This window comes from Triticum aestivum, chromosome 5D (assembly GCF_018294505.1).
Source record: "Triticum aestivum cultivar Chinese Spring chromosome 5D, IWGSC CS RefSeq v2.1, whole genome shotgun sequence".
Lineage (NCBI taxonomy): Eukaryota > Viridiplantae > Streptophyta > Magnoliopsida > Poales > Poaceae > Triticum > Triticum aestivum.
In genome coordinates this window covers 361,897,560-361,923,996 of record NC_057808.1, presented here as the reverse complement: position 1 = coordinate 361,923,996, position 26,437 = coordinate 361,897,560, and positions in this window count along the sequence as shown.

The following is a 26,437-nucleotide window of genomic DNA, read 5'->3' as shown; positions in this document are numbered from 1 at the left end:
GTAGCACATGATTTTATTTGTGATGATAAGGAGAAGAGACTCGTTTATAACCTGGTATTCGGTGAAAAGACTTGTTAGATTATTACCCTGCCTGCACCTTCTTTGTTTAATATTTATTCAGGCACGTACATCATCCTGCCCGACGACATTTATGCATATTGGGAGCGGACACGATCCCCAGAGCCTAAGCCTGAGCCATCTCCTGACCCTTATCGGCAGTCTGTTTATCAGTGGGATCCGGAGGAGATTGCCAACCAATGGCACCCCGAGGATCCTCCTCAGTACACTGGAGAGGACCACTTTGATCCATGGGCATAGACCAACTTAGGCCAAAAGCCTAAGCTTGGGGGAGTACGTATTTCTCACCGACATTACATTCATGTTCACGCACTCATTCTAGTTGTCGGTGCTCATACTTTTTCATTGTAATATCCATGCTAGTTTATTTTCTTTTCTAGTCTTCTTCTTGTGTGTTTAAAAAAATCTTAAGAAAAACCAAAAAAATTAAGTGTAGCTTTTTAGCTAGTTTACTTTCCATGCCTGTAGTAGTAATAATTAAAAGAAAAACCCAAAAAGATTTCTCGTTCTTCTTTTGTTTGTTGGGAGCTTTCCCGTGTAAATAGTTTTATTTCTTTTCTTTTCTTTGGGGGTCGAGAGGAGAAGACCGTGATGAAAACATTGAGTGGCTCTTATATGCATTATTGTTGATTTAACCAAGAGCCCATATTACCTTGTCTTCTCCCTTGTATTAAATGCTTGCAGATTCCAGCTTAGTGCAATGCACGTGCACTATTATTATTATTCACACTGTTCGGTCGTGCAAGTGAAAGGCAATAATGACGATATATGATGGACTGATTGAGATGAGAAAAGCTGGTATGAACTCGACCTCTCTTGTTTTTGTAAATATGATTAGTTCATCGTTCCTGATTCAGCCTATTATGAATGAAACATGTTTGCAATGACAATTAGAGATTATAGTTGCTTATGCCATGCTTAATTAGCTAGGAGTTTATAATGGTTTACCTTGCCTGCCAACATGCTATTAAAATGGTTGTGATGTGGTATGATAGGGTGGTATCCTCCTTTGAATGATTCAAGTGGCTCGACTTGGCACATGTTCACGCATGTAGTTGAAACAAAATCAACATAGCCTCCACGATATTTATGTTCATGGTGGATTATATCCTACTCATGCTTGGTCTCAATGTTTATTAATTTTAATGCATGTTCATGACTGTTGTCGCTCTCTAGTTGGTCGCTTCCCAGCCTTTTTCTAGCCTTCACTTGTACTAAGCGGGAATACTGCTTGTGCATACACTTCCATAAACCCCAAAGTTATTGTGACGCCCCCGATTTGAGCGTACACTAATCATGCACGCAAATGTGTACGATCAAGGTCAGGGACTCACGGGAAGATATCACAACACAACTCTACAACATAAATAAGTCATACAAGCATCATAATACAAGCCAGGGGCCTCGAGGGCTCGAATACAAGTGCTCGATCACAGACGAGTCAGCGAAAGCAACAATATCTGAGTACAGACATAAGTTAAACAAGTTTGCCTTAAGAAGGCTAGCACAAACTGGGGTACAGATCGAACGAGGCGCAGGCCTCCTGCCTGGGATCCTCCTAACTACTCTTGGTCGTCGTCAGCGGCCTGCACGTAGTAGCAGGCACCTCCGGTGTCGTAGGTGTTGTCGTCGACGGTGGCGTCTGGCTCCTGGACTCCAACATCTGGTTGCGACAACCAGATAGATAGGAAAGGGGGAAAGAGGGAGAGAAGCAACCGTGAGTACTCATCCAAAGTATTCGCAAGCAAGGAGCTACACTACATATGCATGGGTATATGTGTAAAGGGGCATATCAGTGGACTGAACTGCAGAATGCCAGAATAAAAGAGGGATAGCTAGTCCTGTGGAAGACTACGCTTCTGGCCATCTCCATCTTGCAGCAGGTAGAAGAGAGTAGATTGAAGTCCTCCAAGTAGCATCGCATAGCATAATCCTACCCGGAGATCCCCTCCTCGTCGCCCTGTTAGAGAGCGATCACCGGGTTGTATCTAGCACTTGGAAGGGTGTGTTTTATTCAGTATCCAGTTCTAGTTGTCATAAGGTCAAGGTACAACTCCGGGTCGTCCTTTTACCGAGGGACACGGCTATTCGAATAGATAAACTTCCCTGCAGGGGTGCACCACATAACCCAACACGCTCGATCCCATTTGGCCGGACACACTTTCCTGGGTCATGCCCGGCCTCGTAAGATCAACGCGTCGCAGCCCCACCTAAGCACAACAGAGAGGTCAGCACGCCGGTCTAACCCTATGCGCGCAGGGGTCTGGGCCCATTGCCCTATGCACACCTGCACGTTGCGTACGCGGCCGTAAGCAGACCTAGCCTAGTGGCGTTCCAGTCCAATCCGGCGCGCGCCACTCAGTCGCTGACGTCAAGAAGGCTTCGGCTGATACCACGACGCCGGGATACCCATAACTACTCCCGCGTAGATGGTTAGTGCGTATAGACCAAATGGCCAGACTCAGATCAAATACCAAGATCTCGTTAAGCGTGTTAAGTAACCGCGAACGCCGACCAGGGCCAGGCCCACCTCTCACCTAGGCGGTCTCAACCTGCCCTGTCGCTCCGCCACAAAGATCCACTTGCGGGTACTCCTACGAGCCGACCCGACTTTAGTCATCACATGTGTCATGTATGTAGTATATAAGTATATACCCATGATCACCGCCCAGGTGATCACGGCCCGATAGTATAGCACAGCAGACGGACAAGAATGTAGGGCCACTGATGGAAATCTAGCATCCTATACTAAGCATGTAGGATTGCAGGTAAAGGTATCAACAGTAGTAGCAAGGATAGGCTATGCATCAGGATAGGATATCGGAAAGCAGTAACATGCTACACTACTCTAATGCAAGCAGTATAGAGAAGAATAGGCGATATCTGGTGATCAAGGGGGGGGGGGCTTGCCTGGTTGCTCTGGCAAGTAGGAGGGGTCGTCAACTCCGTAGTCGAACTGGGCAACAGCAGTGTCGGTCTCGTAGTCTACCGGAGAGAAGAGGAGGAAGAAACAGTAAATACAATGCAAACATAAGCATGACGATGCGTGACATGAAAACGAGCGGTGCTAGGTGTGACCTAACGCGACAGTAGATGGTACCGATGAAGGGGGGAAACAACCGGGAGGTATTCCCGATGTTTCGCGTTTTCGGACAGACGGACCGGAGGGGGAAAGTTGCTACTTCGATAGGTTAGGGAGGTGTGGTGGACGAACGGACTGCGTATTCGGATTCGTCTCGTCGTTCTGAGCAACTTTCATATAGAAAACATTCTCATCCGAGTTACGGTTTAAAAGATATGAATTTTCAAAGTTTATTTGAATTTCTGGAATTATTTGAATTAAGCAAAAATGAATTATGACGTCAGCATGAGGCAATGCTGACGTCAGCAGGTCAACAGGTCGGCTGACCAGTCAAACCAGACAGGTGGGTCCAGTGGGACCCACATGTCAGCCTCTGTTAGTCTAATATTAATTTAAACTAAACTAACAGTCTAATTAGAGGGGTGGGCCCCATATGTCAGTGAGTGATTAGTTAATCTAATTATTTTTATTTATAAAACATTTTTCTTCTTCTTTTTGTTTTTAATTTTTGCGGCGGGGCCCGCATGTCAGTGGCTGGGCCTGCCCAGTCAGCACATTGACTGGGTGGACCCAGTCAACGGGGCCCACGAGGCCCACTGGCAGTGGCACTGGGGGGGGGGGGCAGGCCAGCCACGTCGGCGGCCGGCGCCGGAGCAACTTCGACGAGCCAAACGCGGCGGCGCGGCTCGGGAGGGGCGCGGGTTTCGCGCACAGGGGGTCTGCGGGGTCGTGGCTGGGCGCGTTCGACGCGGCTCGGCGCCGCGCGTCCAACGGTGGTGGCCGGAGCGGCTGGAACGGGCGGGGGCGAGCGCTACGAGCTCGCCGGCGGCGAAGTGCTTCGGGCTGGGGCGGGTGCGGCGTTAGAGCGCGCGAGCGGCCGAACTAACTAGCTAGGCGGGTGCGGCACGATGCGGTCGAGCTAACGGGCCTACGCCCATGACCAAATGGTCACCGGAGACCCGCCGGCGACGAGCTCCGCGGCGCGGCGTTCGGGCGCGCGTGGGGAAGCCGCTAGGGGCGCGCGAGAGAGAAAGGACAGGGGAGGAGGGGGAGAGGCTCACCGCGCGGCACACGGAGGCCGGTGAGGGGCTTAGGAGCAGCAGATTGGCGCCGGGGAAGAAGGGGGTCGCCGGCGTCCGAAGTTGAAGACGAGCTCGGTGTGCTCGTTGTAGGGGCTCCGGTCTCCAACGGGCTGCACCAGACGAAGCAGCGGGCGACGGCGGTCCTTGGAGACAACGTGGGGCGGCGAGGTGGGCACGGTGGCCGTGTGAACGACGGGAACGGCGGCGACCGCGTCGGGCGTGGGGAAGGGAAGAGCGGCGCGGATCTGGGGGGGAAGAGAGAGGCGCAGGGGCCGAGAGGTGAGCGGGGGTGAGTGGGAGAGAGGCCCGAGGAGGCGGGGGGGAGCTGGCGACCTTATCCTCCCCGTCGCCGGCGAGGGGGTGCGGCGGGGACTGCCCCTGTTCCGACCCCGGTCGGGGGAACAGGGAAGGGGGGCGAGTGGGAGAGGTGGGCAGGGCCGGGGGTCGGCCCAGTTGGGCCAGGGGTGCTGTGGGGGGGGCCTTCTCCTTTTTCTTTTTCTTTGTCTGTGTTCTTTTGCATTTTCTTTTTATTTGTTTATTTTCTTTTCTGTTTTATTTCATTTAAAAGTATTTAGGTATTTTATAAAAATGTGTTTTCTCCACCATAATTACCAGTGTATTATTTGGCACCCACCGAACATTTTTGTTTAAATTTTTGAAAACTTTTATTTTCCACTTTAATTTTAATTGAAGTTTGAATTAGGAGTTTGAAAAGAAATGTGATTCCAAATGTGATCATGCCCTGTTTAGCAACATGATTAGCTTAATCACAGAGAGTTACTGTAGCATGATCCTCAGGGTGTTACAAATCTCCTCCACTACAAGAAATCTCGTCCCGAGATTTAGGAGGTAGAAGGAAACAGTGCGGGGTATTCTTCGCGCAGACGATCCTCTCGTTCCCAAGTGGCCTCATCTTCAGAATGGTGCGACCACTGGACTTTGAGAAACTTGATCGCCTTCTGACGTGTGCGGCGTTCAGCTTGGTCGAGAATGCGGACCGGATGCTCCTTATAGGAGAGGTCTTGCTGCAATTCGAGCACTTCATGATCCACAGCTCGGATTGGATCCTTGAAGCAACGGCGGAGCTGTGACACATGGAACACATCGTGAACCTGAGAAAGGTTCGGCGGCAGCTCCAGTTGGTATGCCACTTTTCCACGCCTTTCGAGAATAGTGAATGGGCCAATATAGCGAGGAGCTAGTTTGCCCTTGATCCCGAAGCGGTGAGCACCCTTCATAGGTGTGACTCGAAGATAAGCCTTTTCGCCAGGTTGATAGACCATGTCTTTATGATGACAGTCATACTGACTCTTCTGACGTGACTGAGCAGTCTTGAGATTCTCACGAATAATGCGGACTTGTTCTTCGGCATCTTGGATAATATCCGGACCGAAGAGTGGACGTTCCCCAGTTTCTGACCAGTTCAGAGGGGTTCGGCACTTTCGTCCATATAACACTTCGAAGGGGGCCATCTTCAGACTAGCTTGATAGCTATTATTATAAGACAACTCAGCATACGGGAGAGATTCCTCCCATTTCTTGCCGAAGGAAATAACACAGGCTCGAAGCATATCTTCGAGGACTTGGTTGACGCGTTCAACTTGCCCTTGCGATTGAGAATGAAACGCAGTACTGAATGACAGATGAGTTCCCATAGCTTCTTGGAAACTTGCCCAGAATCTTGAAGTGAATAAGCTACCACGGTCTGAGCTGATAACCAATGGAATACCGTGGAGTGAAACAATCCTGGACATATAGAGCGTTGCCAACTGGCTAGCAGTGATCGTTTCTTTGACTGCCAGGAAATGTGCAACTTTGGAAAGCCGGTCAATGACGACAAGAATAGCATCATTACCTTTCTGTGATTTGGGAAATCCAGTGACGAAGTCCATCTCAACATGGTCCCATTTCCATTCAGGAATAGAGATAGGTTGCAGAGTTCCCGCAGGCCTTTGATGTTCTGCTTTGATACGACGGCAAACGTCACACTCAGCGACATAACGAGCAATGGCTTGCTTCATATTAGACCACCAGAATCTCTGACGGATGTCTTGATACATCTATGTACTACCAGGATGGATACACAGAGGCGTATCATGAGCTTCTTTCATAACTTCCTGTGTCATATCCAGGTTTTTCTCTGCACATGGCACCACTAGGCGGCCCTTGAAGTATAGGGTGCCATCTCCAGCAATGGTGAAGAATGAGGGCTTTCCTTCTGCGAGGTAGCGCTTAATCTTGTGGGCTTCAGAGTCATACTTCTGTAGCCTTTTGATGCTATCCACGAGATCTGGTTTAGCAACTAGGGTATTGAGGGAACCCTGGGTAACAACATGGAGGTTCACCTTGCCAAACTCCTTAGGAGGGGGAGTGAGTGCACCCGAAGGAACAATATGGAGGTTCAGCTTCCTGAATTCTTCAACAAGCGAGGGCTAAACTTTATGAACCTGGAGGTGGTTGCAGTAAGACTTGCGGCTCAAGGCATCAGCCATTACATTAGCCTTGCCTGGCGTATAGGAAATACCCAAGTCAAAGTCTGCAACAAGCTCCATCCATCTCTGTTGACGGAGGTTCAGATCTGGCTGAGTAAACAGATACTTCAGACTTTGGTGGTCAGTGAAGATCTCGCAACGATTACCGAGAAGGTAATGTCGCCACTGCTTCAGCGCATGAATGACAGCAGCAAGTTCGAGGTCGTGAACTGGGTAGTTCTCTTCGTGAGGGCGCAATTGCCGAGAGGCATAAGCAATCACTTTGCGGTCTTGCATTAGGACACAGCCTAATCCTTGACGGGAAGCGTCGCAGTAAATGACAAAGTCCTTCTTAGTATCAGGTGGAGCTAGAACTGGAGCAGAAGTCAACTTGTCTTTGAGTGCCTGGAAACTTTCCTGACATTTGTCTGTCCATTGGAACTTGACACCCTTATGCAACAGGTTAGTCAGAGGCCTGGCGATCTTAGAGAAGTTCTCGACGAATCGACGGCAATAGCTGGCGAGACCGAGAAAACTTCTGACTTGCTTAACGTTCTTGGGAGGAGTCCAATCAAGAATAGCCTGAACTCGCTCGGGGTTGACGGCAATACCATCCTTAGAGATGACATGCCCAAGATAGGTTACTTCCGGTAGCCAGAATTCACATTTGGAGAACTTGGCATATAGTTGATGCTCTCGTAGCTTCTCCAGCACAAGTCGAAGATGTTCGGCATGTTCTTCTTCGTTCTTGGAAAATACCAGGATATCATCCAGATAAACCACGACGAACTTGTCGAGGTAATCCATGAATATATAGTTCATCAGACGAGAGAAGGTGGCTGGAGCATTGGTTAAACCGAAAGACATGACGGTGTACTTGTATGAACCATAGCGAGTCACGAAGGCGGTCTTTGGGATATCCTCTTCTCGAACATGGATCTGGTGGTAGCCCAACCTCAAGTCGAGCTTAGAGAACACTGACGAACCCGCCAGTTGATCATACAGATCATTGATCCGAGGAAGAGGGTATTTATTCTGAATGGTAGCTTGGTTTATAGGACGGTAGTCTTGAACTAACCGGTTTGTCCCATCCTTCTTCTTGACAAAGAGAGAAGGTGCTCCCCAAGGAGAGCAACTTGGGCGAATGAATCCTTTGCGAAGAGATTTGTCGATTTCCTCCTTAAGCTCAAGGAGTTCATGCGGCGGCATTTTGTAGGGTCGCTTGGCTATAGGAGTGGTGCCTGGTTTCAAGTCGATGATGAATTCGACAGCTCTAGCAGGGGGAATCCCTGGAAGTTCTTCAGGGAAGACGTCGAGGAATTCACGCACGACGGGAATGTTCTCAATGCCCTCGAGTGGTGCAGCGTTCAATGCATTCAATGCATAGAGCCTTGCCTCGGCATTTTGCCCCAGATTAGCTTGGTAAGCAACTATTTCATCTGAAGGGTGTAGCAGATGGACGGTCTTAGTGGCGCAAACTATAGAAGCAGTATGCGCTTTCAACCAATCCATACCCAAAATGAGGTCGATGTTAGACGACTTCAGGATAATGGGAGAGGCATAGAATTCCAGCCCTTCGATTTCCACGGGGACATCGATGCCAACCAAGGAGGTTTGACACTGTCCCACGGGGTTTTTGACCAATACAGAGGTGTTCATCTCCTCACATTTAACGTCGTGCTTGTATGCAAAATCTTCTGACATGAATGAATGCGATGCACCTGTATCAAATAAAACGGATGCTGGTACTGAATTTACGAGGAGTGTACCCATCACAGTAGCAGGCTGGTCTTGAGCTTCGTTGAGATCAACGTGGTTGGCATGAGCACGACCATAAGACTTAGCATTGTTGTTGTGGGGCTGATTGTTACCACGGCCAGTTGCTGGAAGGGCCAGTTGATTCTGGTTCTGGTTGCATTCTTTAGCACGGTGCCCTGGTTGACCACACCTGAAGCACAAACCATTATTCGGAGTGGGAACAGGAGCTTGGGATGGTGGAGCTGGAAGTCTTGACTGCCTAGACGGTGGTGGAGGCAGACGAGGTGCAGCATAGGTCTGCCTTGGGGAAGATGCATTTGGACGGTACATGCTGTTCGGGATCCATATCTTACGCTTCTGTGAGGGCGGGCCCGAAGATGAGCCCGTGTCACGGTTGCGCCTGTGAGAGCTCTGGTATTCCTGCAGACCAGTTTCGACATTGGTGGCCTTGTTCACCAAGGTGGAGAAATCAGCAAAGTCATGCACTAGAAGTGCGAGCTTGATGTCAGCTTGAAGGCCATCACGGAACTTCTCCTGTCTGCGTGCATCAGTTGCAATGTCTTCTTCAGCATAGCGGGACAAGTCCAGAAACTCCCGCTGATAAGCTTCGACAGTTTTGTTGCCTTGGGTGAGGTTGCGGAACTCACGCTTCTTCCGGTCCATGACTCCCTAAGGAATGAAGCGGGCACGGAAAGCAGCTTGGAAGTTTGGCCAGGTGATGATTGTTCCAGCTGGCAGAGTACGCCTGTGGCTGTCCCACCATTGAGCTGCGGGTCCCTTCAAGAAGAAGGAAGCAAAAGTGACATAGCTGGCAGGGGCTACATCAGCAGACTCCATCTCATAGGTGATGTCACGGAGCCAGTCATCAGCATCCAGAGGCTGAGTTGAGCTGCGGTAGATGGTTGGGTTGAGGCGTATGAAATCTTGAAGAGTCACTTGGGCTGGCTGCTGGTTCATATTGGGGCGAGGAAACTGAGCCATCATATTTTCCATGAACTGGCGGTTCAGTTCAAACTGTTGGATCATACCAGCCATGTACTCAGGTGGTGGTGGGGCATCGCCACCACGACCACGACCACCTGGTCTAACCATCCTGCTAATATATAACAGAGGTAGTTCAGCATTGGAAAATATTTGCAAAGACAAGAATCATTTATGATGAAACATGCATAATGAAACGAGCACGATAGCTACTACATAGTAGTCGGCATAACTTACAAAAGGGGTCATGCATAGAGTTCAGTACACAGAGTTCAGTACATAGACTAAAACATCATAGGCGGCACACAGGCTCGCGGCGAATGCATCTAACACTACAAGCAAGCCTACATCAGTCCCAAGAGGTACTGTGGAGGTAATCGTAGCCCGACAGCTGGTAGTGAGGCAACGGATAGCCCTCCACGTCAGCAGACTGGGGGCCACGGATACTCAGGTGTAGAGCCCGACGCTCAGGTGGCAGAAGAGGACCAAGTGCGGGAGAGTAGCCTCCCACCTCTGGCCAACCGACACCGTGGGGCATCACGGTCCTGGCTGGGTAGATCGCAGTACGCGGTACCTGTCCAGATCGGACAAAGGGGTGCAGCAGCGTCAGAGCACGGTAAAGGTGCTGACGGGTGGTGTACATCTCGTGGCGAAGAGCTCGGTTAGCTCGATCCAGCCCATCAGCGTGCAGAACAAGGTGCTGATGGTAGAAGGGCTCTCGGGTGACAGTGGAGTAGGCAGCAGTATAGTATCCCTCCGCACCAACATCAGATGCGATAGCAATGTGCCTGAAAGGGGAGGTGTCCAACTCCTGATACTCTCCACGAAGACGTGTCAGAGCAGCATAGGCAGCATCGTGGACAGCCATATCGATGGTCACACCAACACCATGTGCGGTGTGCAGCACAGTAGTGGAGTCGTACTCCCGAGAGTAGAGGTGGACGATGGCACGGTACTGCTCCTGGTTAAAGTCCTGGTACTCCTCGTAGACGGTGTACTCAGGGTGCCAGCGATAACCCAGATAGGTCATCATCTCAGCTAGCACCGCAGGTGATCCCGAGGCACCAATGGCCATCGTGTGGCGAACGACCTGCCTCGTGGGTTCCATCTGAAAGCAAAGACGTTTCAAAGGAGTCAAATGACAGTGTGTGAATTGTTCAAAATACTATTCTAAGAAACAACTATGGCTTATCCAACTTTGGGGTGAATACGGTCACGGGATCCTAGTGTTAGAGTTAGTAAATTCGTTTAACCCGAGTAGAAGAGAGTTCAGAGTCCCAGAGTAAAGGCCGAGGAGTAAAAAAACTAGTACCACCCAATGGCGACGTGGGCCCGTAAGACACACAACCATGTTAGTAAAAGTTTTGTAATGTCTAGACTCGACTTCGGCCAAGGAGTGTGGAAAGGGGGATTCCTACAGGCAGTTGGCTCTGATACCAACTTGTGACGCCCCCAATTTGACCGTACACTAATCATGCACGCAAATGTGTACGATCAAGGTCAGGGACTCACGGGAAGATATCACAACACAACTCTACAACATAAATAAGTCATACAAGCATCATAATACAAGCCAGGGGCCTCGAGGGCTCGAATACAAGTGCTCGATCACAGACGAGTCAGCGGAAGCAACAATATCTGAGTACAGACATAAGTTAAACAAGTTTGCCTTAAGAAGGCTAGCACAAACTGGGGTACAGATCGAACGAGACGCAGGCCTCCTGCCAGGGATCCTCCTAACTACTCCTGGTCGTCGTCAGCGGCCTACACGTAGTAGTAGGCACCTCCGGTGTCGTAGGTGTCGTCGTCGACGGTGGCGTCTGGCTCCTGGACTCCAACATCTGGTTGCGACAACCAGATAGATAGGAAAGGGGGAAAGAGGGAGAGAAGCAACCGTGAGTACTCATCCAAAGTACTCGCAAGCAAGGAGCTACACTACATGGGGCGGGTCTTTTTCTTTTTGTTTTTAATTTTTGCGGCGGGGCCCGCATGTCAGTGGCTGGGCCTGCCCAGTCAGCACGTTGACTGGGTGGACCCAGTCAACGGGGCCCACGGGGCCCACTGGCAGTGGCACTGGGGGGCCCCCAGGCCAGCCACGTCGGCGGCCGGCGCCGGAGCAACTCCGACGAGCCAAACGCGGCGGCGCGGCTCGGGAGGGGCGCGGGTTTCGCGCACAGGGGGTCTGCGGGGTCGTGGTTGGGCGCGTTCGACGCGGCTCGGCGCCGCGCGTCCAACGGTGGTGGCCGGAGCGGCTGGAACGGGCGGGGGCGAGCGCTACGAGCTCGTCGGCGGCAAAGTGCTTCGGGCTGGGGCGGGTGCGGCGTTAGAGCGCGCGAGCGGCCGAACTAACTAGCTAGGCGGGTGCGGCACGATGCGGTCGAGCTAACGGGCCTATGCCCATGACCAAATGGTCACCGGAGACCCGCCGGCGACGAGCTCCGCGGCGCGGCGTTCGGGCGCGCGTGGGGAAGCCGCTAGGGGGCGCGCGAGAGAGAAAGGACAGGGGAGGAGGGGGAGAGGCTCACCGCGCGGCACACGGAGGCCGGTGAGGGGCTTAGGAGCAGCAGATCGGCGCCGGGGAAGAAGAGGGTCGCCGGCGTCCGAAGTTGAAGACGAGCTCGGTGTGCTCGTTGTAGGGGCTCCGGTCTCCAACGGGCTGCACCAGACGAAGCAGCGGGCGACGGCGGTCCTTGGAGACAACGTGGGGCGGCGAGGTGGGCACGGTGGCCGTGTGAATGACGGGAACGGCGGCGACCGCGTCGGGCGTGGGGAAGGGAAGAGCGGCGTGGATCTTGGGGGGGGGAAAGAGAGAGGCGCAGGGGCCGAGAGGTGAGCGGGGGTGAGTGGGAGAGAGGCCCGAGGAGGCGGGGGGGAGCTGGCGACCTTATCCTCCCCGTCGCCGGCGAGGGGGTGCGGCGGGGACTGCCCCTGTTCCGACCCCGGTCGGGGGAACAGGGAAGGGGGCGAGTGGGAGAGGTGGGCTGGGCCGGGGGTCGGCCCAGTTGGGCCAGGGGTGCTGTGGGGGGGGGCTTCTCCTTTTTCTTTTCTTTGTCTGTGTTCTTTTGCATTTTCTTTTTATTTGTTTATTTTCTTTTCTGTTTTATTTCATTTAAAAGTATTTAGGTATTTCATAAAAATGTGTTTTCTCCACCATAATTACCAGTGTATTATTTGGCACCCATCGAACATTTTTGTTTAAATTTTTGAAAACTTTTATTTTCCACTTTAATTTTAATTGAAGTTTGAATTAGGAGTTTGAAAAGAAATGTGATTCCAAATGTGATCATGCCCTGTTTAGCAACATGATTAGCTTAATCACAGAGAGTTACTGTAGCATGATCCTCAGGGTGTTACAGTTAGTCCATATGAGTCCACCATACCTTCCTATATGCGGTATCTACCTGTCGTTCCAAGTAAATTTGTATGTGCCAAACTCTAAACCTTCAAATGAAATTTTGTTTTGTATGCTCGAATAGCTCATGTATCAACTAGGGTTGTCTGCATCTTCCATGCTAGGCGGGTTATTCTCAAGAGGAATGGACTCCGCTCCTCACTCACGAGAAAATGGCTGGTCACCGGGATGCCCAATCCCATGCTTAAATCAAAATAATTGCAAACAAAACTCCGCCAGGACTGTTGTTAGTTGGAGGCACCCGTTGTTTCGGGCAAGCCATGGATTGATGCTTGTTGGCAGTGGGGGAGTATAAACTTTACCATTCTGCTTGGGAACCGCCTATAATGTGTGTAGCATGGAAGATATCGAGATCTCTCAGTTGTTATGTTGACAATGAAAGTATGCCGCTCAAAATATTATTTATCTCTAATTCAAAATCGAGCTCTGGCACCTCTACAAACCCCTGCTTCCCTCTGCGAAGGGCCTATCTATTTACTTTTATGTTGAGTCATCCTCCTCTTATTAAAAAGCACCAGTTGGAGAGCATCGCTGTCATTTGCATCCATTACTATTAGTTTGCATTGAGTATGACTATGACTGGATCTCTTTTACCATGAATTACAATGTTTAGTCAGTCATTGATCTTCAGAGGTGCTCTGCATTTATGTTTTGTGGTCTTAGAAAGGGCTAGCGAGATACCATCTTGTTATATCATATTATGATTGTTTTGAGAAAGTGTTATCATCCGAGATTTATTATTATTGCTCGCTAGTTGGTTATGCCATTGATATGAGTAAATATGAGACCTAAGTGTTATTGTGAATATGGTTAGTTCATAATCTGTGCTGAAAACTTGAATACTGGCTTTACATATTTACAACAACAAGAGCAAACAGAGTTTGTAAAAGTTTTTCTTTATCACTTTCAGTTTATCAACTGAATTGCTTGAGGACAAGCAAAGGTTTAAGCTTGGGGGAGTTGATACGTCTCCATTGTATCTAGTTTTTCAAACACTTTTGCCCTTGTTTTGGACTCTAATTTGCATGATTTGAATGGAACTAACCCGGACTAACACTGTTTTCAGCAAAATTGCCATGGTGTTATTTTTGTGCAGAAATAAAAGTTCTCGGAATGACCTGAAACTTCACGGAGAATATTTTTGGAATATATAAAAAATACTGGCGAAAGAATCAAGACCAGGGGGCCACACCCTGTCCACGAGGGTGGGGGGCGCGCCCCCTGCCTCGTGGGCCCCCTGAGGCTGCACCGACCTCAACTCCAACTCTATACATTCATGTTCGGGGAGAAAAAAATCAGAGAGAAGGATTCATCGTGTTTTATGATATGGAGCCGCCGCCAAGCCCTAATCTCTCTTGGGAGAGCTGATCTGGAGTCCGTTCAGGGCTCCGGAGAGGGGAATCCATCACCGTCGTCATCATCAACCTTCCTCCATCACCAATTTCATGATGCTCACCGCCGTGCGTGAGTAATTCCATCGTAGGTTTGCTGGACGGTGATGGGTTGGATGAGATTTACCATGTAATGGAGTTAGTTTTGTTAGGGTTTGATCCCTAGTATCCATTATGTTCTGAGATTGATGTTGCTATGACTTTGCTATGCTTAATGCTTGTCACTAGGGCCTGAGTGCCATGATTTCATATCTGAACCTATTATGTTTTCATGAATATATGTGAGTTCTTGATCCTATCTTGCAAGTCAATAGTCACCTACTATGTGTTATGATCTGGTAACCCCGAAGTGACAATAATTGGGACCACTCCCGGTGATGACCGTAGTTTGAGGAGTTCATGTATTCACTAAGTGTTAATGCTTTGGTCCGGTACTCTATTAAAAGGAGGCCTTAATATCCCTTAGTTTCCAATAGGACCCCGCTGCCACGGGAGGGTAGGACAAAAGATGTCATGCAAGTTCTTTTCCATAAGCACGTATGACTATGTTCGGAATACATGCCTACGTTAAATTGATGAAGTGGAGCTAGTTCTGTGTCACCCTATGTTATAACTGTTGCATGAGGAATCGCATCCGACATAATTATCCATCACTGATCCATTGCCTACGAGCTTTTCACATATTGATCTTTGCTTAGTTACTTTTCCGTTGCCACTATTACAATTACTACAAAACTGCTACTGTTACTTTTGCTACCGTTACCGTTACTTCCATACTACTTTGCTGCAGATATTAAGTTTTCCAGGTGTGGTTGAATTGACAACTCAATTGCTAATACTTGAGAATATTCTTTGGCTCCCCTTGTGTCGAATCAATAAATTTGGGTTGAATACTCTACCCTCGAAAACTGTTGCGATCCCCTATACTTGTGGGTTATCAGTGCTTCAGACGTAGTGTCCGAAGACACCGAGACTCACTCCTCCCCTGACGAAGATGAAGGGGAGGAGGAAGAGAACAACTCTCCCCTTAAAGGGGGAAGGAAGAAGAGGGGGGCTTCCGCGGTTCTGGAGGCGGAGGCGTCCAAGAAAGGAAGAATCTCCCTCACGGATGACTCCGCATCAGACGTCGATGAATGGCACCCCAAGCCGAAGCCCCTGGTCGGATCGTAAGTACCCCCGAAGGCACGTGTACTTACATATATGTCCGGCCTTCTGCCTTGTGATTTTAATACACGAAATTTCGTGTTGCGGTCCGTCTCACGTCCTCCCCCAGCAATCCTCTTCTTCGGGGAATTCGCTGGATCCGAACATGATGGACAGTGGGTCGCCTCCGCCGGCCTCCTCTCCCAACGCTACGGACACTACCGAAGCATTGTCCCGAAAGACCCTTATGGGCCAGGGAGAGGTGCGGGGAGCCGCCACGGTGGAGTCGGAGTGTGATATCCCTGCTACCGGCAACATGGGGGAATCGACCCCCATGGAGACTGACAATGGGGGCCGTGCACAATTCGGCCCTCAACCAAATATTATTCCGGAGGCCCATACGACTCCAGAATCGGGTGAGCGGCCTCCTTTAAAAGAAGGGGGCGCGCAAACTCCGCCAGTGGCCTCCGTCAATCCGGAGGCGCCGGATACTTCGGTGGAAGCACTTCAAAGCGCCATCATTGTAGAAGAACATCGTACCCTTATGGGTACGGTGGTTGAAAGGGTTCGGTCCGCCAAAAGCGGATTAAATGAAGCCTACGCTAGCCTTCTAAGAGGCTTTGAGCTATGTAGTAGAATGCCTTTTGGCTACATTAGAAAAATATCTGTGTATAGATAGTAGCCCCTGAGACTCTGTTCGGTGTTCACAAAGAAAGGCCAAACAGAGGATCTAATTACTCATACAGGGTATTAACCTACATATCCATATGGACTGAACAGGCTGCAACGCAGGCATCGGCTACTCATGCCGCCGAAGCATCTGAGCTGAGGCGGAAGTTAGCGGAAGAGCAAGGTATGTGGTACCGAAAATGCTTTGGAAAATAATATCAGCAGTAATTTGCCAGCTTTAATGAGTGCTATAACTTTTTCTCACAGCTAACACATCTGAGGTCGAGACCCTCAAGAGCGCACTGGCCGAGGCCAAGAAAGAGGTGAAGATGAATGCCGTCAAGCTCGCGACCGAGGGGTCGCCTGCAGGCAAAGAGCATCGCACACCGGAGCGATATTTCGATGATGTCCTGGAGGGATCCCGCATTGTAGAGGGCCAATGTTCGAAGGACATCATTTTTGAATGAATGCATCTATATTGCCCGATCCTGTATTATGAAACAAGGCCTATGTATGATATATTGCTTGTTTAAGCTTTGAAGATAATTCCTCCTGTGCGGCCGTTTATGATATCTGAGAGTTGGCCAGTCGTCGGCTTCAGCCCCCACGTAGGTAGTACGGGGTGTTCAGGATAGAATCTAAACACACTTTGACCCAGCAATTTGGTTCGTGAAGGAGGTGTAAGTGCGGCGAACCAGGCAATCAGACTATGTGGCTTTATCACTCTCACTTAGCCATAGGAGTTTTATAATAGGCGCAGCCCCTGGTATTGTTCGATTATCCAAACTTGGGTGTTGTGGGTGCCTGGCCGGGTCAAGGTCGGCCTATCGCGTAATGCGAATAAAATCGCAAGAGATTTATACTTAGTCACCGAATAGTTGACCAGCTCTCGCCGCATCATGACAGTCAGTTTTCGGCTTTCTCTACTGAGGTGTTTGTCCGGATGAACTAGAAACACAATCGCAGTAGTTCTCCCTTTACTACCTTAGCCGAATAGGCAGAACGTAAGGCAGTAACCACAGGAGCCGGGCAACCCAACTATTGACCAAAGACATGATTCGAAGCCGATGCATATAATGCTACATTCCGGATGCCGAATTGTACTAGAAAAGCGTTCGGATTTCTTTTAGTATTTGAGAAATGTGCGTGGCTCAATAGAGCCCCTGGCGATTTAAGTCGTACCGAGGTGCACATGACAATCAGACGGAAACAGGGAAATACAGGTTAAGAGGTAGGTTAGTACCACATAGGCTGGGCTAGAACTGTTTCCATTATAGTCTGATTGATACGTAAAAATGTATTAGTACAACTAGTGCAGTAAGCAATAAGGCTATTTTACATGCCGAGTACAGGGGAAAGCTGCGTGCAGGTCCTGCAAACGAAGGAGGTGGTCTTTAAAGATCCTTTAGATACTCTGTCGTGCTTCTACACTACCTTTCTCCTTGGTGTATTATCCTTGAAGAGGATTGGCACCCGGTGTTGTCATGATAGGCCTCGAAAAGAGGCCTAGGCACCGTTGAAAAGGTGACGTGGGTTGTAAGGGACCTGAAAAAGATAAAGAAAAAGAGAATATCAGTGTCCGGCCAAGGTTTGGCCGTATTGTGGACTTTGTCTTTGTGATGCCTCCATCTTTGCCCATGGTATCTTTAGTGCATAGTCATGTATGTGTGGCACATGGTCCGCAATTCGGTTGGAGCTGAGACGGAGGCCGGATTGCTAATCAAGCTCTTGACGAGCTGAGGTAGCGCCCTGCAGTGTAGTCCAGACTCGTTTAATGGTGTTCGGGGGCTTAGCCGCTGATGTAGTGTTCGGCATGACAAGGCCGCCCTGTACTTCCGCTAACAAGGCCGCGGTGTGCTCCTCCGTACGGAGGGAGCGTTCCATGTTTCCATTGACTGTTATAATGCCGCGTGGTCCGGGCATCTTGAGTTTGAGATAAGCGTAGTGCGGGACCGCATTGAAGCGAGCGAACGCGGTTCGTCCGAGCAGTGCATGATAGCCACTGCGGAAGGGGACAATGTAGAAGATCAAGTCTTCGCTTCGGAAGTTGTCCGGCGAACCGAAGACGACCTCCAATGTGATTGAGCCCGTGCAGTGGGCCTCTACACCAGGTATGACTCCTTTGAAGGTGGTTTTGGTGGGTTTGATCCTTGACGGATCAATGCCCATCTTGCGGATTGTATCCTGATAGAGCAGGTTAAGGCTGCTGCCGCCGTCCATGAGGACTCGCGTAAGGTGGAATCCATTGATGATTGGGTCGAGGACTAATGCAGCTGAACCTCCATGACGGATACTGGTCGGATGGTCTCGACGATCAAAAGTGACCAGACAGGCTGACCATGGGTTGAATTTAGGGGCGACTGGCTCTATCACGTAGACGTCCCTTAGCGCACGTTTACGCTCCCGCTTGGGGATATGGGTGACGTATATCATATTCACCGTTTTGACTTCAGGGGGAAATTTCTTCTGACCCCCTGTTTTCGGTGGACGAGGCTCCTCATCATCGTCGTCGCTGGGCGACCCTTTCTCCTTATGTTTGGTATTTAACTTACCGGCTTGTTTGAAGACCCAACAACTTCGGTTGGTATGATTGGCCGGCTTATCGGGGGTGCCGTGAATCTGACAGGGTCGATCGAGTATTTGGTCCAAGCTGGATGAGCCCTCTCTGTTTCTTTTGAATGGCTTCTTCCACTGACCGGACTTAGAGCCACTGAATCCGGCGTTGACCGCCGTGTCTTCGGTATTGTCATTATTGCTGTGGCGCTTGTGTTTGTTGCGTCGGGGCCTGCCGTTGCTGTTCCTGCCTTCGGAAGTGCCAGGTTCGCTTGCACTATTGCTGCTACGGGCTAGCCAGCTGTCTTTGCCCGCGCAAAAGCGGGTCATGAGTGTTGTAAGGGTTGCCATGGACTTCGGCTTCTCTTGGCCGAGGTGTCGGGCGAGCCATTCGTCGCGGATGCTATGTTTAAAGGCCGATAGGGCTTCGGCATCCGAACAATCGACAATCTGGTTCTTTTTAATTAGGAACCTAGTCCAGAATTTCCTGGCCGACTCTCCGGCCTGCTGGACTATATGACTCAAGTCATCGGCGTCCGGAGGTCGGACGTATGTACCTTGGAAGTTATCATGAAAGGCGTCTTCCAAGTCCTCCCAGCTGCCAATGGAGTTTTCTGGCAGGCTATTTAGCCAGTGCCGGGCTGGTCCCTTTAATTTTAGTGGGAGGTATTTGATGGCATGAAGATCGTCACCGCGGGCCATGTGAATATGGAGAAGGAAGTCCTCAATCCATACTGCGGGATCTGTTGTTCCATCGTATAATTCAATATTCACGGGTTTAAACCCTTTCGGGAATTCGTGCTCCATTACCTCATCGGTGAAGCATAGGGGGTGTGCGGTGCCTCTGTATCGGGCCATATCATGACGTAGTTCGGATGAAGTCCGTGTGCGGTTCTCGGTCCGGGCGTGGTTGTGCTTATCGCGTCAGGCTTGATAGCCGTCCTCACGCGCCGGGGCACGCCCCCGCGATCCGTAGATTGATCTTGTCTGACCTGCTCTATTTTCCAGGTCCTGCCGTAGGTCGTATGTGTATCCCCGAGCTGTTGTTTCTCTGCTTTTACGGCGAGGTAGCGCGGGATGGTTTTCGGCTTGAGTTGACGTTCTGTCCCGGCCACGTGGTGGCCGGTCATGTCCGTCAGTCGTGTTACGCGCAGGTGGTATGGGCTCCAACGCCTCGTCGTCGAATTGGGGTAGCAGCTTATGCTTCGGGTAACTCTTTGTTGGGCGTTCGAGGCCGTATTCTTCGGCTGCAAGGACATTAGTCCATCCGTCGTTGAGCAGATCTTGGTCAGCTTGAAGCTGCCGTTGCTTCTTTTTAGGCTTCTTTCCGTGGCTATTAGCCATTGCTTAAAGCGCTCTTGTTCGAGGGGTTCCTCTGGCATGATAAAATCTTCGTCGCCGAGGCTCACGTCGTCCTCGGAGAGTGGTAGATAGTTACTATCTTCCGAGTCTTCGTTCCCTGTTTGTTCGTCAGGGCCAACTTGCCCGTCCTCCCGATCATTCTGTTCGGATGTTGGTTCGATGGGGTCTTCTTGGTCTTCGGCGTTCTCCGGAGTATCATTGTCTCTGGTGCCGGTATTGCTGTCTTTTCCGCGACGCGATTTAGAGCGGCGCCGCTGACGTCGACACTTCGGTGGTATCTCAAGAGATTCATCCTCGACTGGGTCCTTCTTATCATCGCCATCGCCTTCTTTAGGTGTGTCTACCATGTATACGTCGTATGAGGAAGTGGCTGTCCAGCATCCGGTGAACGGCAGGTTTTGGGCCTGCTCCTCTCCGGCATCGTCGTCCATACCGTCGATGTCTTCGAAGGCGTAGTCGAGCATGTTGGTTAGATCCTCGACAGTGGCTATAAAGTGGGTGGTGGGTGGGAAGTAAAGTTCCCTGTTTCCAGCCCCTAGTCCGAGCTGGGTGCAATTCAGAAGTGGTTCCACTGTGATGACGAGGGACTGCATTAAGTCCAGAGCCTCGTTCAAGAGCGAGGTTTGGGAGGGGGTTGAAGTTCCCTGGCCGAGCCCGCATAAAGCAGGCTGCGAGAGTCCAGGGCTTGTATTCGGAAAAGAGTCCAGCGTTATGATGAGTGTTGGTGACACTATTCCCTCCGATTTTCCCGTATCGAGCTCTGCAGCCACAGAGAGTCCGGCGGGCTCTAGTCTCCCGTCTTCGGACTTGGTGATGCGCTCCGGATCCAAGGCCAGAGCGGCGGTTGGAGCCGCGAGCCCTTGGAAGACCAAGTCTCCTCGGATATCAGCGACATAGTTGAGATTTCCAAAACTGATCTGATGACCAGGGGCGTAGCTGTCGATCTGCTCCAGGTGGACAACCGAGTTGGCACGCAGTGTGAAGCCGCCAAATACGAAGATCTAGCTGGGGAGAAAAATCTCATTTCCGGTAGAATTGTTGTAGATGATCGATGGAGCCATCGAGCCTTTCGACGACGGCACAGTGGAACTCTCAATGAAAGCACCAATGTCGGTGTCAAAACCGACAGATCTCGGGTAGGGGGTCCCGAACTGTGCGTCTAAGGATCAAAGGTAACAGGAGGCAGGGGACAAAATGTTTACCCAGGTTTGGGCCCTCTTGATGGAGGTAATACCCTACTTCTTGCTTGATTGACTTTGATGAGTATAGGGGTTACAAGAGTTGATCTACCTCGAGATCGTGGTGGCTAAAGCCTAGATGTCTAGCCTGTATGGTTATGACTGCCTCTATGGACTAAACCCTCCGGTTTATATAGACACCGGAGGGGGCTAGGGTTGTACAGAGTCGGTTTACAGAGAAAGGAATCTTCATATCCGCACGCCAAACTTGCCTTCCACGCCAAGGAGAGTCCTATCCGGACAGGGAGAGAGCCTTCTATCTTGCATCTTCACGGCCCATGAGTCCGGCCCATGTCGAATAGCCCGGACGCCCGCGGACCCAGTAATCCAGGATTCCCTCAAGGGGGGCACCCCAAAGGCACACCAAGTCTTCTCTTAGCCATGGGTGGTGCCCCCCTTCACAGTTTACCACCCCGGTCATATCGTCGTAGTGCTTAGGCGAAACCCTGCGCCGGTAGCTTCATCATCACCGTCGTGCTGACGGAACTCTCCCTCGTCCTCAACTGGATCAAGAGCTCGAGGGACGTCATCGTGCTAAATGTGTGCCGAACACAGAGGCACCGTACATTCGGTACTTGGATCAGTTGGATCGCGAAGACGTTCGACTACATCAACCGCATTACTAAACGCTTCCGCTTTCGGTCTACGAGGGTACGTGGACACACTCTCCCCGCTCGTTGCTATGCTTCTCCTAGATAGATCTTGCGTGATCGTAGGATTTTTTTTTTGAAATACTACATTCCTCAACAATGGCATCCGAGCCAAGTCTATGCGTAGATGTATTTGCACGAGTAGAACACAAAGAGTTGTGGGCGATAATAGTCATACTGCTTACCAGCAACGTCTTACTTTGATTCGGCGGTATTGTTGGATGAAGCAGCCCGGACCGATATTAAATGACCGCGTTCATGAGATTGGTTCTACCGACGTGCTTTGCACACAGGTGGCTAGCGGGTGTCTGTTTCTCCAACTTTAGTTGAATCAAGTTTGACTACGCCCGGTCCTTGTTGAAGGTTAAAACAGCACACTTGATGAAAAATTGTTGTGGTTTTGATGCGTAGGTAAGAATGGTTCTTGCTAGAAGCCCGTAGCAGCCACGTAAAACTTGCAACAACAAAGTAGAGGACGTCTAACTTGTTTTTGCAGGGCATGTTGTGATGTGATATGGTCAAGACGTGATGATATATAAATTGTTGTATGAGATGATCATGTTTTGTAAAAGTTATCGGCAACTGGCAGGAGCCTTATGGTTGTCGCTTTATTGTACGAAATGCAATCGCTGTAATTGCTTTACATTATCACTAAGCGATAGCGATAGTCGTAGAAGCAATAGTTGGCGAGACGACAACGATGCTATGATGGAGATCAAGGTGTCAAGCCGGTGATGATGGAGATCATGACGGTGCTTTGGAGATGGAGATCAAAGGCACAAGATGATGATGGCCATATCATGTCACATATTTTGATTGCATGTGATGTTTATCCTTTATGCATCTTATTTTGCTTAGTATGGTGGTAGCATAATAAGATGATCTCTAACTAAATTTCAAGGTATAAGTGTTCTCCCTGAGTATGCACCGTTGCTACAGTTCGTCGTGCCGAGATACCACGTGATGATCGGGTGTGATAAGCTCTACGTTCACATATAACGGGTGCAAGCCAATTTTGCACGCGCATAATACTCGGGTTAAACTTGACGAGCCTAGCATATGCAGATATGGCCTTAGAACACCGAGATCGAAAGATCGAACGTGAATCATATAGTAGATATGATCAACATAGTGATGTTCACCATTGAAAACTACTCCATCTCACGTGATGATCGGACATGGTTTAGTTGATATGGATCACGTGATCATTTAGATGACTAGAGGGATGTCTATCTAAGTGGGAGTTCTTAAGTAATATGATTAATTGAACTTTAATTTATCATGAACTTAGTACCTGATAGTATTTTGCATGTCTATGTTGTTGTAGATCAATGGCCCGTGCTACTGTTCCTTTGAATTTTAATGCGTTCCTAGAGAAAGCTAAGTTGAAAGATGATGGTAGCAACTACACGGACTGGGTCCGTAACTTGAGGATTATCCTCATTGCTGCACAGAAGAATTACGTCCTGGAAGCACCGCTAGGTGCAACACCCGCTGCAGGAGCAACACCGCACGTTATGAACGTATGGCAGAGCAAACCTGATGACTACTCGATAGTTCAGTGTGCCATGCTTTACGGCTTAGAATCGGGACTTCAACGACGTTTTGAACGTCATGGAGCATATGAGATGTTCCAGGAGTTGAAGTTAATATTTCAAGCAAATGCCTGAATTGAGAGATATGAAGTCTCCAATAACTTCTATAGCCGCAAGATGGAGGAGAATAGTTCTGCCATTGAACATATACTCAGAATGTCTGGGTACCACAACTACTTGACTCAACTGGGAGTTAATCTTCCTGATGATAGTGTCATTGACAGAGTTCTTCAATCACCGCCACCAAGCTACAAAAGCTTCGTGATGAAATATAATATGCAAGGAATGGATAAGATAATTCCTGAGCTCTTCGCGATGCTAAAGGCTGCGGAGGTAGAAATCAAGAAGGAGCATCAAGTGTTGATGGTTAACAAGACCACTAGTTTCAAGAAAAAGGGCAAAGGGAAGAAGGGGAACTTCAAGAAGAACGACAAGCAAGTTGCTGCTCAAGTGAAGAAGCCCAAGTCTGGACCTAAGCCTGAGACTGAGTGCTTCTGCTGCAAAGGGACTGGTCACTGGAAGCAGAACTGCCCCAAGTATTTGGCGGATAAGAAGGATGGCAAAGTGAAAGGTACATTTGATATACATGCATGTTATTGAGGTGTACCTTACTAATGCTCGTAGTAGCGCCTGGGTATTTGATACGGGTTCTGTTGCTCATATTTGCAACTCGAAACAGGGGCTACGTATTAAACGAAGATTGGCTAAGGACGAGGTGACGCTGCGCGTGGGAAATGGTTCCAAAGTCGATGTGATCGCCGTCGGCATGCTACCTCTACATCTACCTTCGGGATTAGTTTTAGACCTGAATAATTGTTATTTGGTGCCAGCGTTTAGCATGAACATTATATCTGGATCTTGTTTGATGCGAGATGGTTATTCATTTAAATAAGAGAATAATGGTTGTTCTATTTATATGAGTAATATCTTTTATGGTTATGCACCCTTGATGAGTGGTCTATTTTTGTTGAATCTCGATTGTAGTGATACACATATTCATAATATTGAAGCCAAAAGATGCAAGGTCAATAATGATAGTGCAACTTATTTGTGGCACTGCCGTTTAGGTCATATTGGCGTAAAGCGCATGAAGAAACTCCATGCTAATGGGCTTTTGAATCACTTGATGCTTGCGAACCATGCCTCATGGGCAAGATGACTAAGACTCCGTTCTCCGGAACAATGGAGCGAGCAACTGACTTATTGGAAATAATACATACTGATATATGCGGTCCAATGAGTGTTGAGGCTCGCGGCGGGTATCGTTATTTTCTGACCTTCATAGATGATTTGAGCAGATATGGGTATATCTACTTGATGAAACATAAGTCTGAAACATTTGAAAAGTTCAAAGAATTTCAGAGTGAAGTGGAAAATCATCGTAACACGAAAATAAAGTTTCTACGATCTGATCGTGGAGGTGAATATTTGAGTTATGAGTTTGGTCTTCATTTGAAACAATGTGGAATAGTTTCGCAACTCACGCCACCTGGAACACCACAGCGCAATGGTGTGTCCGAACATCGTAACCGTACTTTATTAGATATGGTGCGATCTATGATGTCTCTTACCGATTTACCACTATCATTTTGGGGTTATGCTTTAGAGACGGCTGCATTCACGTTAAAGAGGGCATCATCTAAATCTGTTGAGACGACACCGTACGAACTATGGTTTGGCAAGAAACCTTAGCTGTCGTCTCTTAAAGTTTGGGGTTGCGATGCTTATGTGAAAAAGCTTCAGCCTGATAAGCTCGAACCCAAATCGGAGAAGTGCGTTTTCATAGGATACCCAAAAGAAACTGTTGGGTATACCTTCTATCACAGATCCGAAGGCAAGATCTTTGTTGCTAAAGAATGGATCCTTTCTAGAGAAGGAGTTTCTCTCGAAAGAAGTGAGTGGGAGGAAAGTAGAACTTGATGAGGTAATTGTACCTTCTCCCGAATTGGAAAGTAGTTAATCACAGAAATCAGTTCCAGTGATTCCTACACCATTCAGTGAGGAAGCTAATGATGATGATCATGAAGCTTCAGATTAAGTTACTACTGAACCTCGTAGGTCAACCAGAGTAAGATCCGCACTAGAGTAGTACTGTAATCCTGTTCTGGAAGTCATGTTACTTGACCATGACGAACCTACGAACTATGAGGAAGCGATGATGAGCCCAGATTCCGCGAAATGACTTGAGGCCATGAAATCTGAGATGGGATCCATGTATGAGAACAAAGTATGGACTTTGGTTGACTTGCCCGATGATCGGCAAGCCATAGAGAATAAATGGATCTTCAAGAAGAAGACTGACGCTGACGGTAATGTTACTGCCTACAAAGTTTGACTTGTTGTGAAAGGTTTTTGACAAGTTCAAGGAGTTGACTACGATGAGACCTTCTCACCCATAGCGATGCTTAAGTCGGTCCGAATCATGTTAGCAATTGCCGCATTTTATGATTATGAAATTTGGAAAATGGATGTCAAAACTGCATTCCTTAATGGATATCTTAAAGAAGAATTGTATATGATGCAACCAGAAGGTTTTGTCAATCCAAAAGGTGCTAACAAAGTGTGCAAGCTCTAGCGATCCATTTATGGACTGGTGCAAGCCTCTCGGAGTTGGAATATACGCTTTGATAGTGTGATCAAAGCATATGGTTTTATACAGACTTTTGGAGAAGCCTATATTTACAAGAAAGTGAGTGGGAGCTCTGTAGCATTTCTGATATTATATGTGGATGACATATTGTTGATCGGAAATGATACTGAATTTCTGAATAGCATAAAAGGATACTTGAATAAGATGTTTTCAATGAAAGACCTCGGTGAAGTTGCTTATATATTGGGCATCAAGATCTATAGAGATAGATCAAGATGCTTAATTGGACTTTCACCACATACCTTGACAAAGTTTTGAAGAAATTCAAAATGGATCAGTCAGAGAAAGGGCTCTTGCCTGAGTTACAAGGTGTGAAGTTGAG